Source organism: Mastigoproctus giganteus, chromosome 12 (assembly GCF_048544385.1).
Source record: "Mastigoproctus giganteus isolate SK-2022 chromosome 12, ASM4854438v1, whole genome shotgun sequence".
Taxonomy (NCBI): Eukaryota; Metazoa; Arthropoda; class Arachnida; order Uropygi; family Thelyphonidae; genus Mastigoproctus; species Mastigoproctus giganteus.
The window spans coordinates 105,854,513-105,867,123 of NC_143586.1; the positions used below are offsets into that span (position 1 = coordinate 105,854,513).

General features: G+C 37.9%; 1 protein-coding gene across 2 annotated transcripts in view; it reads left to right on the plus strand.

Annotated features, from left to right (window-relative positions):
* Positions 1-672: 672 nt before the first annotated feature.
* LOC150077320 (uncharacterized) overlaps positions 673-12,611 on the plus strand; it is a 136,482-nt gene continuing 124,543 nt past the window's right edge. Inside the window, exon 1 of one of the 2 annotated variants that reach the window (XM_090386480.1) lies at positions 673-783. The gene's annotated coding sequence lies outside the window, so the exon portion shown is untranslated. The remainder of the gene's footprint in view (positions 784-12,611) is intronic. The other variant, XM_090386481.1, reaches the window with a different exon arrangement.

The window sequence follows — 12,611 nt, forward strand, 5'->3', positions numbered from 1 at the left end:
TCCATAACAATCAATGGAAAAGTACAAGAATTGAGTAGAAGGAAACGAATGATTTTAGCGTTGGGAAAATGTGTTCTGAAATTTTATGCCCACACAATTTCTTGGACACACTGAAATTATCACTTAGAACAATTTCTTGTTTTAATAAGAAATATTGACGGGAAACCAGCAAGTGTAGAGATTACATCCTCGAATCAATCGAGGTTTCTTCTCACAACAGTTGGTGGTGTTGGAAGTGCGGTTTTTGATCAGCGCAATGAAGAATGCTTATCTTTCGAGTGTTGCCCTGTATGACGCTCAGAAATCAGCTAGTCGACAGTTCTCGGTAGCAATCCATTAACCCTCTTAAGCTGCCTTATTTAGAGTGTAGTTGAATACGTTTGTAAGTGAGCTTTTATCTGTCGATATGTTTAACTGAACACTTTGAAATCTTTTCTCCCAGACTTCCGGCTGTTATTACTCCATAACTTCTACCGGTAGCCTCACGAAACACCTGTTGGCTCTCCACTCATCTCCTATGGCCATTAGGTAACCCCCACTTTCCCCTCCACCCATCATCCCCGATAGGGACATATCCCACTTCAGATGGCAGCACGATAGTTTTTGATAGAATGCGCGTGAAACAAACTGTTCAAATACTCTCGCATCCCTCTGAAGATAAAAGCTGTCCGCGACGCTTGTCAGGTAAAACAAGCGTTTCACTTGGCGTGGGTCAGTTGACAGCTGCGGTGGGTGTCTGCTTAATTCCTCGCGCCACTACAGGAGCGGACAGTTCTACTAAAGGTGAGAAATCATTTTATGCAATTATCGAATCGCATTTTTTATTTTCGATTATGTTGTCCCAAAGTTGATGATGTGAATTGCGTATACAGGTAGATTCTAGAGGTGTGCAGCCTCTCAGAATGCTTTTATAAGTTCAACTCCTGTCCAGAGTGTTCACCTTAGAGAAGATCAGAATTCTTGTAAATTGAGGGATTACTGTTACAAAGACATTTTTCAAAAACTTCGCTGTTTGGTAAATTTTAATAACAAAAATATGAAAATGAAGTTAAATCTTCAGCCTACAACCAACTAAATTACATCGTCTCATTTTAACACCATTCCTTTAACGAGAGTCTGAATATGTTCAACAATCCCCTTGATGTTCGACTGCTGAAATTAATGGACATAGTCCCACTCTAGCATAAATTCTGATATCTTTTTAACTCTACACATTTTTTAAAATAATAGTTGGTTAATTGGTTTCTATAAAAGTATAACAGAACATTTCGAAACTGTATTTTAAATACTGAATGAAATTAGAAACTGTCCCGAAGTTCCAATATTTTTCGAACAAAATATTTCGGTCTTAAATATCAACGTAAAAAAAACTAACTGTGATTCACTTTACTATCGTACTAATAGTATGTATTTAAGAGATAAAAAAGGATAAAATCTCTGTTGAGAAATGTCTGAAATTGCATCATGCAACATGCACCTGCTCCTCTGATAAGTGGCAAGATTTAATCGTCTTTAATATATCACTTATGATGAGCTCGAGAAGCCCATTTAGAGATTGAATTATGATCACGGCACTTATAAGTGAATAATTACTCGATGTCATCCGTAAAGATTCTAGTAAAAAGTTAAAATGAAGCTGAAGGAAGTTTTATTACTAATTAATACATAACCTGTTGTTAATTAGTAATTATTTTTTCCTGAAGTTTTTCAGTGGAAAAATTAAATGCTTTAAAAGAATTAATTCGATCAAAATGGAAGTACACGAATATCTACAGGCTGTCCATAATAAGGGAGCTATTCCTTAAGAAATGAAATTTAACGGTTGCGATAATATTTGTTGCTGCTTAATCTTACAGTGGTGACAACAGTTGGTGATTATTATAGGATGGTCATTAAAACAGATGTCGCGTTACTATCTTGCTGCATCTACTTTTACGATTAGTAAAGTTAGTTAGTTGTAATTTGGGATGACAAGAAAAAAAAAAGGGGAAGGGGATTGTCCTTGTTGGGAAGATGGGAATGTACTGAGGTCCCGGACTAAAAAGGGCCCCAAATCCAAGGACGGAGGATTCCTTGCTGTTCTTCACCACCCTACCCCCAAACATTAATTTTCTCACCGGGCCTTTTAAACCCCAGGACTGCCCTAACATACAGAGAAGACCTCGTACAGCGGTTCAAAAGGGTACCCAAAGATCGGTTTGGTAAATGATGTCCGCGTAACTAGTCTTTCATCCATGAAACCAACTAAAAGTTCTTGCGAGGAATATGAAGCTGCCACAGGTCACTACTCTTGCTACAGGTCACTACACATCCTCTTTGCCGTTCTTCATTCAAAAATGCACGATTTGCAATCCTATTAAAAATTGTAAAGTCATGAGATCAGATCAAATAAAAGTTTGATAGACCGAATAGTCAAAACATTTCCTTTGATTTTATTTCTTTCCCATTTTATATCAAAACAAAACCCAGACGAATAGCAGTTAAGCGTTAATTTCCTAATGGATAGAAAATACATCACTTCGTGGAACAATAAATATTGAAAAACGTCATGTTGGTTAATTAAGACAATCTTGCATCTCATATACCCATAGCTGTTATTCTTTTGAGCCAGCATTCGTAAGTCGGTATTTTTTCGTGTATGTTAAATTCTGTTATAATCATAACAGCTATACAAGTGTCACTCAGATCAACATGGCAGATGTCAGGTGTGTCATATAGTTTGTATGTCCCTAACGTACTCAGATCTTTGGGAACTTTCTCTTCCACTGCGCATTCAATCACGATTTCGTAATAAGAAGTTCTGAGGTAAATGGGACTTACTTTCTGCTTAGTTCAGCACGATGTTTGATTTACCAACATCCTAGCAATTAAAGGGAAGCTATCCAGGACCCTAGTGCTGGATAGCTTCTCTTTGTTCACGGTCAAAATATGCGGCGTTTACATAATCTAATTCCTCTTGCGAAAGCTTTTAATTACAGTTTTAGGACAGATTATTGCCTACACGAGGGACCACATTTTGTTAGCCCTGTACAGGAAAAAAGTGCAACGTAAAGATCAAAGATTTTAAACCCATTTCTGTCGGTTGCTTACTAAAGATTTTCAAGAAAGTTATTCTTCTCAGATTTATAACCAGACGATGCTGGTTTCCGGTAAGCGGCTACCTGCGTTCTACGTGTAAGCACCCTTAGGGCAATTAGTTATTCAGAGTCTTCATGGCAAAGCTGTTCCACATTCAGAATGCCATCGGCTCAAAACTCAACGTGATATAATTTTCTTAGATGTCAAAGTTGCTTACGATAGTGTTAGCAACCTGGCATTCCTTCATGTCCTCCTAAGCCTATGTTGGGATATCTATTAGGGTTCTGCGTTTTTACAGGCATTACTGTCTTGCAGCAAATTGAATATAACGTATAATAAGCTTCATCAAGAGCCGAGTATTCCGCAAGGTGGAGTTGGCTATTTTCCTGTTTTCGGCTGCATTAAGAGCCTTTTCTCGCCACATCACTTACAGACTAGAACCAACTTTGTTGTATTTACATACGTGAAAAATTCTTTATTTCGATTCTTTGGTCTCTTAGCCAATGCTTTCTCATACGCAGCCTTGGCCTCTGACCTTATTTGTGGTACTAAAAAAAAAAAAAAAAAAAGGTAAACTGCAGCCATTATCAACCCACTGCAGGATGGAATCCTCCTCAATGATTCATGTTGAGGGAAAAGGACCATAATCTGCCACACTGGTCGAGTGCGGGTTGGCAGATCAACCTTATTTAGCAGTCTGTGGATTAAATCCCGGTCTTCTCAAAGAGCGTGTGCTACCGAAGTCCTGTTCCTGACAACTCGGCTACGAAGGCGGTCTTTGTGGTACTATTACGGATCAATTTGTATCTGTTGTAGGCCTGAGTACTTTTCTTCGCTTCTAACTGTCCGATGCTATATTTTTTCTGCTCTATTTTTCACAAACCAAAGGAAAAATAGCATAAACTTAAGAGATAACCACCGATTTATTAACAGCATCGTGTGTCTGGCAGATGTTCCGGAAAGTGATGTTAACAACGAAGGTAACGATCGCTATGTGACAAGTTTATTTATAAAAAAAGATTTTTAAATAAAAAATGTGAAATTTACCAATATCCAGCACGTTGGAGAGGGTTATAGCCTATTTGATATTTTTATTATTTATTAAATCGCCCATTTTAAGCATTTGTTTAGAAATGCTTTTTTTCAAGCTTCTTGATTTTAAGTTAACATATCAACAAACGCCTTTATGTTAATTAAATAACTGTGACAGTTTAAAAGCAATTCATCGTGCCAGAAAAAAAATAATATTCTACAACAACACGCGTTCTCCTTATTTTACGTTACTTCAATGTTTAATGAGATTTAAGGGTGGAAGCAGCTCAAGGTATGCAGTTTACTTTTTGCCGATCCGTTTTGCCTGTCAGAAATGTTTCCAGATTACACAAACGTTATGAAGCCGAGCAACTTAGCAACCATTAGACACGTATAAATCTCTTATCTTGGCCATATTCTGCGGGGAGAGAAATATCTTCTACCTCAACAGATTATAAAAGGCAAGATTGAAGGCAAACGGGGGGATTGGTAGGAGGCGAACGTCTTGGCTACATAACGTCTGACAACGGACTAAAATTCGAAATATAGAACTGCTCAGACTAGTGGAAGATAGGAATGTTTTTCCCTTAATAATCGTCAACGTCCGGGGACTGGGCAAGGCACGTGAAGAAGAATCGCACGTATACAGTGGTTTCTTTCTGGATTCGCTTTCCATCTTATATAGAAGACAAAAGATATATATGCAACTTATTTTGTAGGATATAGTTTTTCTTTTATGCTTTTCGTCGGTCCATCCGATGATTTGCAACCATGACGACAGCGTATGTGTCAGCAGATGCATACTCCAGGAGAGTATGTATCTGCTCACACTTAGCTCTCCTGGTCTCTTTGACTTAAAATGCATCCTGTAATTTAATTACTAATTTAGTATAATATTGTTCATTTATTGTTTTCCCTCACACTCACACTCTCTCTCTCTCAAATATCTAAGTCTTGAATTTTGAGTGCAAGCGTTATATTCTACCAGGAGTGTAGTTAAGTTGTCAGTTTATGTGTCTAGTAAATTATGTATGCGCCAAATCAACTAATGACTAAATCTTTAGTTGTGCCAAAGTTTGCTTCTGCTTGCATGTCAGAGGTGATTTTTTTTCTGGCCGTTATTAATAATATTTTGTACCAGGCTTAAAAACTTCTTTGAACTTTAAACCATCTGTAATTGAACCAAATTTTTTCACTATATTCCTTAAACCTTAAGGATCAGGTGTGCATTCCACACAATGAAAGAAAAAAACATAATACTGAAAACGGACATGCGTATGAGAGATTCATCTTTAATCAGTCTATCAGGCCTGATAGCAGCAGCGTAACAAAAGATCCACTTCCGCAGTGTTTGGATTATTAGAACCGGTAAAGGGAAATTCATCTGCATAATCAAATCAGTGGCGTTAAAACTGGGGTTGACAACCTGTAATTTTTGCTAGCACATTTTCCTTTTGGACAAGATAACGTGATAAGGGTAGGCAGCCTCGTATGTATCTACTCTCCGGTTGCTTCATGCAGACACATTAGCTTCTTGCTAACTTTCCCCAGACGCTTATGAAAAGAAACTGTTTTTAATCACATCAATTAAGTAAATGTGACGTGAATGTAAAGAAATGGAAGTCTGTTGGATCAAAATACTGCCCGAAAGCGATCGAGATGAATGGGTTTGGCACTATAAAGGAGATTCACCTATTTCGCCTCCCTCGACAACAACATCAGGAACTGTTTCCCAAAACAAAATTTTGGGAAACACAAAGTGTAGTGTCCACCCTACATAGAGGAATGCTTCTCCTGTGTTATCAGGCAATAACAAATGGTGGACGATTCTCATCAACCGGTGCCATTCCACCACTTTGCTTATTGGAGGTTTGAAGTGGTGAAACCCATGTTCAGTCTGTAGAGCAAAGCTCCGGCAACCCATATCTCTTCCATCATGCAATATAACTGATGTCTCTTCAGGTAATGATTGGCATTGTGGCGAGATCCAATCTTACTTACATTCTGAGGGTACAGCTGTAAACTGGTTTTCGCAGATGAGCTAGTGTATAATCTTGCTTCAACCTACTCTGCCAGATAGTGACTGGAGGAAGTCCGTGTATGCTGGGGATGTCGAGTCCACGTTATGTAAAGGGGCTGGGTATACGCGATATCGAAAAATTTCAATAATTCATAATACAACATGTTCCCCTTCCACCCTTTCTTTATTAATGAATACGTCATGAGTGGTCAAAACTAGTACTGAAAAAAAAAAAAAAACAAAAAAAACACTTATCTGCGAAAATATCTAAACTTCCAAAACACTTCCTCGTTCATTTCACAAATATACCTAGTCTCAGTTCCAATCTCAAAGACGTCCATTTCCATTTACAGTCTGCCAAGCCCCACTTTTTCTGGCAGAATTCCAATTATCGGTTGGTTCACTGCTCATCTCAGTTGTCCCTTTCATTCGCTGCACGCTTCTTTTCACTTCAAAAAGGTAGTCCCTGCATATGTTCGCTCTGATATTCCCTGTCAGAGACATCATACATTGCAATCCCCTCTTTTCGATTTTCTCTGGCTTACTCTTTTTAACCCATTCTATTAAATTTATCTGCTTCTATCAATCTCCCAATTACATTAATCAATTAAGAAGTCCTCTATTTGAAGCTCGACTTTCTCCAGTCCAACTTTCCTAATAGCAGGCAATTTTCCTTGGCGATTTTAATGTTCACACTAATCACCCATACTCAGCTCGTCGAGATGCAGAGGCTTTTGCAATTACTAATGACCTCGCACAGATTGTTCATTTACCTACAAGAATACCAATCCCAAGCACAAAGCGAACACTTGATTTTTTCTGAAGAAGAACCCTTCCAAGTACTCGGTCGAGGTGATTTGTTCTCTAAGCACCCCAGATCACAACTTGCCGATGGTCTCTTCTACAGTGGAGTCTCTCTCGTGGCCATTGTTATTCTCAGCTTAGTATTGTTTGTCATTACAAGAATGACAAATGGAATGATCTGCAAGATTGCAGATCATTCCTTGCTTATATTGCTGTTTTAAATCTTTTGATGTCAATGTTTGCTCAGATGGTGTCAGCCAAATTATTCGTGTAAGAATGAAGTCCTTTATTCCACACCCCATCTTAAAATCTCGTCCTTTATCTGAGACTTGGTTTTCCAATAAATGTGCTAAGGCTGTTCTCACAAGATAAGAATGTTGCATATCGCAATTGGCTTGCATCCAAACCTCCAGGTTTATTTTCTGCCTACACCAAAGCTCTTAACAAGTGTAAAGCAGTTATTAAAAGAAAAAAATATATATATATATTACATTAGGGTCACCAGGTAAGTTATTACATATACCCATGTAATAACTTACATGGGTATATGTAATAACTAGGCTAATTATGCGAGCATCACTAGACTCTGGGGAGATTCCCTTGGATTGGAAAAGTGCAAATGTATCTCCCATACATAAGGGTGGCTCTAAAAGTGAAGTTGGAAATTATCGACCTGTCAGTCTGACTTCAGTAGTAGGGAAAATCATGGAGGCAATGATCAAGGGTGGAATTCAGGATCATTTGGATCGAATTGAAATTCTCAAGGATACTCAGCATGGTTTTGTAAAGGGAAAATCATGTTTAACAAATCTGGTTCGCTATTTCGAAAGGGTTACTCACGAGCTGGATTTAGGGAATAATTTCGACATTGTTTATTTAGATTTCAGCAAAGCTTTTGACTCAGTCCCACATGAGCGGTTGCTTTATAAGCTGGAACAGGTTGGAATCACTGGGAAAATCCTTAGATGGATAGAAGGATGGCTTCAGGGCAGGAGGCAGAGGGTTGTGATAAATGGCTATTCCTCAGATTGGGTTGATGTAAGAAGTGGGGTTCCCCAAGGATCAGTATTAGGACCACTGTTGTTTTTAATTTTCATAAACGACATGGATGAAGGGATAGAGGGCGTGATGTCTAAATTTGCAGATGATTTTAAAATTGGTAGAGTAGTTAATGATCACTGTCAAGCTGAGCTTCTTCAGAGAGACCTAGATAGACTTCAGGAATGGTCAGAAAAATGGCAGCTATGCTTTAATCCAACAAAGTGTAAGGTATTACACCTGGGAAACAGTAATCCCAAAAAAATTTATTCACTTGGTGGAGTTCAACTAAACCCAGTACTGGAGGAAAGGAACTTGGGTGTTACGATACGGTCAGACATGAAATTCTCTGAGCATTGTAAACAGGTTGCAAGGAAGGCCCATGGTGTTCTATCGATGATCTATCGAACTTTTGCAAGTAGAGATAGGGACGTGATAATCCTATTATATAAGGCTTATGTTAGACCACGCTTGGAATACTGTGTTCAAGTATGGAGACCGCACCTAAAGAAAGACATCGAGCTCCTTGAAAGGGTGCAAAGAAGGGTAAGTCGCCTGGTGAGATCGGCAAAAGGGCGTCCTTATGAAGAAAGACTTCGAATATGTGGGTTGCAGAGTTTGGAAACTAGACACCTTAGAGGAGATTTGATTGAGGTGTTTAAGGCTGTGAGAGGCATCAGTAAAATGAATGAGGACGAAAATTTCAAGATTATAAATGATGCTAGAACTAGGGGACATAAATTCAAGTTACGGGGGGGAAATGTTTAGATTGGACTGCAGGAAGTTTTATTTTAGCCAGCGAGTTATAAATTACTGGAATAAGTTGCCTTCATGGGTAGCGGAGGCTGATAGTTTGGGGAAATTCAAAGGTCATCTGGATAGTACTTTCGGGTAAGGGAAGCGCATAGGATGATAGGTTTAATTTCCTTTTTATTTATATTTTATTTTATTTTTTTATTTATTAATTATTATTATTTATTTTTTGTTTTTATCATTGTTTTGTTCGGATTTTTTTTTTTTTTTTTTGGCTGGTGCAGCATAAGCCATAGGCTTTCTTGCACCATGCGGCCGTTACTAATACTAATATGTATTGTGTCCGTAAATTGCGTGTGTTCTCTGGTCGATTTGCCTGTTTTGCTGGTCAAAAAACCAGTTTCTGGTGAAAAAAAACCTTGCTATCTACACGTGAGACCGACTAACTCAGCCACGGAGTGAAAAAAGCCAATAAAAAGTTCCTCGCGTTATCGAACCGGACCTTTCCACCCGATGTGGGGAGAACGGTGACGATACCACTGTGCTACATGCGCAGACATAGTTATTAATCAGTCAAAACTATACATTTTGATTAATGAGTCCTAACTATGTACTTTGTAAGAGAAATAATTCTCTTGCAAAAGCTATTGGCCGCAACTTTCGCCCATCAATACTCCTACTTCTCTTAAAACCATGTAGTTCTAGATTTTTTAATTTTTTTTTTTTTTTTACACTTTATCCCATTGGGGTTTTTCCTTCTACTTGGAAATTTGCTCATGTACAGCCAGCCAGTTCCCAAAAAGGGTGAGAAATCTTTTCCATTCAATTATCGTCCCATTGTCCTTAATTTTACTCTTTCTAAAGCAATGGAGAAATCTATTAAGCTTTCCATTTAATCAATAATTTTCAATATGGATTCTGTCAGTGTCGATCCAATGGTGATATTATAGCTTATGTTACCCATCTATGGACAAATTCAATGTAAAAGTTTGGTGAAACTCTTGACATATCAGACTTTTTATTGTGTTTGGCATAAATTTCTTCTAAATAAGCTTCCATCTATGGATTGTGTACTGTGTTTTGTAATTGGGTATCCATTTTTTTTTCTGTGGGCGATGGTAGACTGTAGGCTCTGTCTTCTGACATCGCTAGTGTTCCCCTGGGTTCACTTCTTTCTCCCACTCATTTCCTCTTGTATTTTAATGATGTTCTTCCACTGACCGAAATCCTATCTGTGGCTTTGCTTATGATAGCAAATAGCACTACTTCTTCCAGTTTGAGAAATCTTGCCCTGCACAAACAGCTTAAATTCTCGAATATCCATTACCAATTCCTTCGATGCTGATCTCCAGGTAATTCTCCAATGGCTAACTAAGATAACTTAGTTATTTCAATCCTTGTAAAACTCGGTTCTGTCTTATATCCCGCAAAAAAGGATTCTTCTGCTTCTATGCTTATCTTCCATGACACAGATTTCTAGACAAGGTCACATGACTTTTTACCTCTCTCAGCATAAGGACATCGCAAATATTGCTTTCTCAGCATCTAAAAAACTGGATTTTTTCTTTCGCCCTCAGCGTTACGTTTCTTCTTAGCAGCTACTCACTGTACAAATTTCAAATTCACCCTACCGTTTAAATGTTATTCTCTAACCTCTCTCAGGCTTCTCAGCTTATTTAAAAGAGGGCAGTTCGGTTATGTAATGAGCAATCTCTTTAAAAAAATCTCTCCACTCTGTTTAGTTTCTGTTTCATGTCTTTTCTATAGATACTTCCATGGGCACTCTTCTTCTGAATTAGCTTCTATAACCCCCCCCCCCCCCTCTCTCTCTTCCAAACCAGTCTCAACACATTGCGCAACCGTCAACCTCCTTTTACTGTCCAACTTCAAACTTAGTTTTCTTCTTCTTCATTTATCCCTTTAATTTCTCCTTTCGGGAACAACCTCCTTCACACATATTTCCTGATATTTAAAATCTACAGAAATTCGAGTCTTGTTTTCATCCTCTCACTCTGTAACCCGTGCATGGTTCTAAGTTCTATAGATCCTAATACATTTCGTGTGTTTGGAGTGTTCAATAATAAAAAAATAAATAAATAATAATAATAAAAAGAGACTTTATACTTAAAGCAAAATTATAAAATTTTGCACTGGCGTTTCACAGAGCTCACATTCTAAGAACCAGCTTCTGTATGCTCTTTCAGAAAATCAAATGCGCAGATGACATTAATCGTAACATACATTTTACTATTCTTGTCTTCCACTAGAGCCTTCTAGACTGCAATCAGATGCACTTTAAGATACTTAGTTACCAAGCTCTTTTGTTCAGGTATTCGAACTCTCTTCGTATTGAGAAGCTCCCCCAGACGTGTTACCCGCCTTTTGGACCCCTCTCTCTCTCTCTCTCTCTCAGTATAACTTCAGCAATTGGACACTGTATCCCAAGGGCGGTCTCACACACAGGAAATTTGAACATCTCTACAAACAATTTGTTGGAAAAACCTTAATATTCCTTTGTTCCTCTGTTTTTTAATTCGCCCCTTGAAGTGTATAAATTACTTTCCATCCCTGCATTTTTCAGAATAGAAACGCTTTCCATTTCTCTGACCAGTCCTGAACTTTATCCAAGTAGTTCCGAAGAAGCTTTGCCTAACCACTGGTTATTCAAGAACCTTTCAATCTTGAATCTCTTTCCCATGCCTTAAAAAAAAAAAAAGTCGTCAGAGAATTGATTCCTGAAGGACTTCCTGCTAAACCATTCTGAAGAGTACCATTAATTACAATCCTTTGCTTCCTGATGCGTAACCATCCTGTAGCCCATTTGAAGATCTTGCCTCTGATCATGTTACCCTGGGATAAACATTGTCACCATCAGGAACAGGGCAGCATCAATGGCAGGGATGTTTATCTTTTCAGCGATGTGGATAAATTGCACCCCCCCCATACACAGGTCTTTGTTGACACTGATCCAGCCTCATTTCACCTATGGTGTTCTTTCATAGCTGAACCATCCAGGGGAACACAGCGAGAATTAATACCATCTTAAATTGTTCTCTGCTCCATTTTGGGCCTTTCTTGGAATGCATTATTTACCACAAGATATAATGAGGTACCTTCTCAAAAGTTGCCCATTATATCTAAACATGTCTGTAAACTACGTTTGGATATATCGAAATTATCTAACTATGGTGTTTTATATTCTTTTTCAACCTGCCTATAAGCTACATACAATTTCAGTACACAACGTCCAACTCTTATATGAATACAGGAGTACCTATGGGATCTTCACTTGGCCCCTGTTTTTTACTATTTACAATAATGATTTGGTGTATTACCACGTTTCACTTCTTATTTATATATTTAAGCATTGACTTAATTTTATGAAATAAATTAATTCCCCTAATCAAAGTTAATCACTTCAGTCCATTGCGAATAATTTTTACAAGTGGGCAATGAATTAAATTAAATACAAATAAATACCGTATCGCGCCGGAAAACATAAGAGCTATAAACTCTCGGACACTTTCGAAATCCATTTTAATCATGGATCTTTACGTTCTCCTCTTAACTATGGGTCATTTGCATAACAACAATATTGTTTCAAAGGGTGTGCAAACATTAGACTTCACTGAGGTTGCACAAACACGAAAAAAAAAAAGATTTTCAATGTTTGCTTCTCTTTATGGCGCCTGCGTTATTACTGCTGGAGTTTGTTTGTCCTGTTTGGGATGCAACGCAAATAATTTATGCTAATTTACACAAAAAACCTGTAACACGGGGCTATCCAAGGAACTAATAAGACCTGATAGTAAAAGTCGCTTTCATTGTTAAATAAAAGCGTATTACCTTATCATTTTGAAATCTTAGACTTACAAGTTTGCGGTTT